This window comes from Pteropus medius, unplaced genomic scaffold (genome assembly GCF_902729225.1).
Source record: "Pteropus medius unplaced genomic scaffold, Ma_sr-lr_union100, whole genome shotgun sequence".
NCBI lineage: Eukaryota > Metazoa > Chordata > Mammalia > Chiroptera > Pteropodidae > Pteropus > Pteropus medius.
In genome coordinates this window covers 1,279,609-1,284,542 of record NW_024344372.1, presented here as the reverse complement: position 1 = coordinate 1,284,542, position 4,934 = coordinate 1,279,609, and the positions used below count along the sequence as shown (strand labels likewise).

The 4,934-nt window shown below is 37.1% G+C and overlaps 1 non-coding gene across 1 annotated transcript; it reads left to right on the top strand.

Moving 5' to 3' along the window:
- Positions 1-3,546: 3,546 nt before the first annotated feature.
- On the top strand, positions 3,547-3,665 carry LOC120608688 (5S ribosomal RNA). Its single transcript, XR_005654474.1, has one exon. It is a non-coding gene; the product is annotated as a 5S ribosomal RNA (ribosomal RNA).
- The last annotated feature ends 1,269 nt before the right edge of the window (positions 3,666-4,934 follow it).

The window sequence follows — 4,934 nt, the reverse complement described above, 5'->3', positions numbered from 1 at the left end:
TAGCCGGCTGTCTCTCTGCATCAATTGCTCACGAATCAGAACACCCTAGACTTTCCCCTCCTTATTCCACTGCTTTCTTCCTATAAATTAAAGTTCAGACCTCATCTTTATGAAGCTTCTATACCTGGACCTACTATGCCTGGTCCAGTAATCAAGAAAGAGAACCATGAGCCAACACCTATCAGGTATGGAGCAGGCTGGAGCCATGGATGGCAAAAATAGTCTTCACAGGGATGGGCACACCTCAAAGGCTGCTGAGCAGAGAAAGGACTCAAAGGTACAAAAGAGAGCATGGGATTTTGTCCCTAGACAGGATGAGCAACAGAATAAATCAAGGCAGTCTACCGATGATAATTACAATAAATACAGCTACTGTTGATTATCTACGAGGTGCCTCTCAGGTTCTGTGGTGAATGTGTCACATATAGCATGTAATTTTATCCTTACATCCACTCTAGGTACCAGTTAGAGCTTATCGAGAATTTATAGCTACTTTGCATTTTAAATGGAAAGGTTAAATACAGTGAATTAGAAGCTTTGCAACCTTTGGAAGGGCTAGGGGAGTGCAAGTCAGGATGGCCACTTTCCAGAAATCTAAAAGTGCAGAGATCTCAAGGCGGCCACTGTGATGATCTCAGCTGCTACCGCGCTTCAGTGGAGGAGTCTCAGGAGGACATCAAAAGCCAAAGAAAGCTACTGCAGATGATCTACCTTCTCCTTCTGCTTTGCTTTCAAACCTCACACAAGTCCTTTCCACTGCAAGGTTATAACCCAGACTCATGGTGCTTTGGGAATAGAGAAGGCAGTCTATGAAATGTTGCTCCATGTTTAAACCCTATAAACCAGAGAAATTTTAGAGAGGGATGGGAAATATGCTAGGTTGACAACAAGCAATCCAGCCGACCTGTAAGATAGGCATTTTGACCCCTATTTACAGATGAGGATACCGTAAATGTCAAAGGTTACACAGGTAGAAAGCAATAGAGTTAAAGCCAGGTTCTTCCTACTTTGTCGAGCTGCCTTTTCCAAAGAGAAGACTAGTCAATGAATCATGTCTACTAAGAAAGCACTGGATGTGAGAGGCTATGGTACCCTCAAACAGAAATAAATATAGTCCTTGCTCTTAAAGATCTTAGAGTCTTGTGGAGGAAGAAGATTGAAATAGAAGCATGGCAGAGTAGGATGCAAGTTTAAAGGAGTAACAGATTATCTGTGAATGTGTGGGTTTTCCTAAATTAAGCCAAACAAAGGGTAATCATATGTCTCGGTTGCCCAGAACAGTCCTGTTACATGCCTATTGTCCCAGAATCCCTTTTAGTTTAGCATTTGTCCTGGTGATTTTTTTAATGAAGCATTATTAATGGTTGCATTAAAATAAGCCAGGGTTTATTTAGTACCGTTTTTGTTGATTCAGCTTCTGTCCTGGTTACCTCTAGAAGTGCCTGAGAGACATTCACACTACACAGAGTGCTCAGTTTAACGCATTATTAAATTTGAAAGATAATCAAATTAAAAAATGACTATCTCTGCTGATCCATGATGAAGACTTCCAAGGACTCACTGTCGCACAATCACTGCTGAAATGAAGTGCTCTCTGATTTGAAGTTCTAGCTTCCAGTTTCAGGTAGAAAAAGGGAACTATTTTATCTCTGTTGCCCTAGTCAGACACTTGATGTACCAGCCAGTAGTGCTGTGGCCCAGGCCTTGACCCACAAGTTGCTCAAAGCAGGACATTTTAGGTGTACATGAATAGGGAACAGAGACAGCAGCCTTCCCATGGAGTATATAGAAAGTAGCCTGACCACTCTTGCACAGGGAATCTGTTATTTACTATGTGGTACAAATGTACAACTACTGATTATTTGTCAGTGCTTTTTTTATTTTGCAAGAACCACTTTGGGCAGCAATAAACTCAAAATATTAAGGTGCACATTTCATGGAAAATTTAGCACCAAATTTCCACTTCTCAAGAAAATGGATGATGAATGGGAAACTTGCATAAAATGCTTGCCAGCATCTACTCGCCACCATGGGAGCCAAAGTGACTATCACTGTGCCCACATGACAACCAAAAGACACAAATATGGCTGAAGAAGCATCAGCATCTTCTTCAAAAGTTAGTAGTTATTTTAAGGAGAATCTGTCCAAAGAAAATGTGCAGCTGCAGAAGGTAGGCTTATATATTACTCTATGAAATGTGATTTTCATTTAGATCAAATGACTGCTCTTAATTAATTTATTTTCCATTCCAAATTTCCTAATACTTTGAGGGAAAGTAAAGCTACAGCTGTTAATGTATTGGTTCCATTAGCAGAAGAATTTCCCAAAGAATTAAAAGATGCTAGTAGCATCTGGGTCATCAGATGCTTCAAATATCCAATAATTATTTGATTTCCTTCATTCAATTCATGGAATCAAAATAAAGGTATGGATATTAATTCATGTGAAACATTTGATTTTGTTGTGAATTTGATTGTAAGTTCAATTAAAGCTTCGACGCTGAAGATAAAATACTCGTTTTTGAGTGGCAATACAAGTACAAAACGTAGATGAGACACAGTATTATTGTAAAAATGCTGTTATTACTAAATTAAGAAGAAACCTATGGAGCAGAAATGTACTTTGATTTATTTCTGGTGCACACATAATTCATATGTACACCCAAAAAAGTTGGGTGTCTCCCTGTTGAAATGGAAGCTGTACTAATCAAAATGTACAAGTATTTTTAAATATACACTGTTACATAAGTCATCTACAACATTTTCATCAAGAAGCTAATGTGAACTCCAAAATTTACTACAGCATATATTGATGTGTGCTTTGTCACTTTGAGGATTATAATCTAGTACATTTTAGATATTTGTGAGTCTCTGAAGAACTACATTTTTAAATCAACTCAGTATGTCCTATAAAACTGAATTTTTTTCTAAATTTTGGTTGCATTTTGGTCAAAGTCATTTAAAAATCTTATCCAAGTCTTTAATAAATGAATTGATAAAAACTTTAACTTTTGAAAGTTTTGGCGAATTTTACTCATTGAAAATGAAGTTTGCAAAAGACACTAAAGTATATTTCTACAAAAGCAAGGAAGGAACTGAAATAAATCAAACAATGACAGTGCATATGTTATATAATTTTTTATTTTAAATTTTCTGTGTTTTGGATTATTCCTGTTTTTGAAAAGTTTTTTCAAGGAGTTCCTCTTTTAATTATTTAAATATACATTCTGTAACATAATGGAATAAAATTGAGAAGGCCTATGATTTTGCTCCATTTAAAATTGGCAAAGAATTAAAAAATATTTTAAGTTCAGATGACGTTTGACAAGTTATTTCTTATAAAAATATTTGTTGAAGAAAGCATCTCTGAGTGAAGACAAAAAATCAGTACCTATAAAAAATTTAGATTAAAATATCTACAAAATTATATATAAAAATAAGAATTAAGATTATCCTCCATTTAGCAGAATTTGCTCGGAATTTACCAGACACCAGATATCTCTGCACTCATGAAGACTATATTTTCTCAATTAAAAATATATGGTTTTTCTATGGCTATGCCACCCTGAACAAGCCCGATCCCATCTGATCTCGGAAGCTAAGCAGGGTCGGGCCTGGTTAGTACTTGGATGGGAGACCACCTAGGAAGACCAGGTGCTGTAGGTGTAAATAAAAAATAAGGGGATTGCAGCTGACAAGGTCCTGCAATCTGTGAGTTCAAACAAGGGATGCCTTGCATAACACACACACACACACACACACACACACACACACACACACACACACATCTTTCTACAGAGAAAAGGTCATTCAGATATCTCCATCCATTCTCTCCCTCTGGCCTTCTTTGCTCATTTGATTCAGTCTTCTCTCTCTGCAAAATCCCTTTCTTCATATGGCAAAAACCTGGCATTAGATGCTCCTAAATTTTACATCTTATTGCTTCAGCCATTAGGTGGTTCTCTGACTCCCAAATTCACAAATCCAAGAGAACAGATTCATTGGTGAAGATCTGGTCAGGTGCTTTGGGCCATTCAACAAAGGATGTCATTGTGAGCCATATGGAAGGCTGAGTGAGGGGTGGTCCTAGAAAAGGAAAGCTAGACAAGCAATTCATAGGTGTCCCCTACACTGCAGATTCTGGTGCTATTCTCAGGTACAGAAAAATCAGGAGGAGGAGCTGGTTTGGGACCAACGGGGAGGTCACGAGCTTTTTTGCCCAATAACTTATTATTAAAATTTTCAAATATATATATATATAAAAAAAGCCTTGCATCATGGTACAATGAACACCTCTGTATAGCAACCATCTAGATTCAATCATTGTTATCATTTTCTTTTATTTGTTTTATGTCTCTACACATGCTAATGTGCATGCATGTGTATTTTTCTGAACTATTTAAAAGTCAGCTGCAGCTTATCATGATGCTTTACCGTTAATTGTTCATGAGGTATTCCTAAGAATAAGGTCATTTCCTTACAAGTCCACAATAGCATTATTGCACCTAAAAAAATAACAATAATTTCTTGGTATCATACTTAGTCCATATTCAAATTTACCCAATTTTACAAATAATGTATAGAGCTGGTTTTTGAAACCAAGATAGAATCAGTATGGATTTATTTTTATATATGTGCTTTAAAATGACTGTTCAGATTTAGATGTTCAGCAGACAGTCAAGAGCAGGCCTGGAGTTTAAAAGATGGTCCACAGTTAGAAAGAACAAAAGAGAATAATGAGGTTCCATACGAAAGAGGAGGAATGACATGAGAAGCTATGGGATGAAATATCAGTGAATCAAAGGAAGGAAACCAGTGGCTAACAGAATCAAATACTGAAAGCCAGATGAAGTGGATAAGGTCTGAGGAGAAACCCATTGACTTGGCAAGCCAAATCCTGTGGATGGCAGTTTTGGCAACAGAGTCAGGTTACAA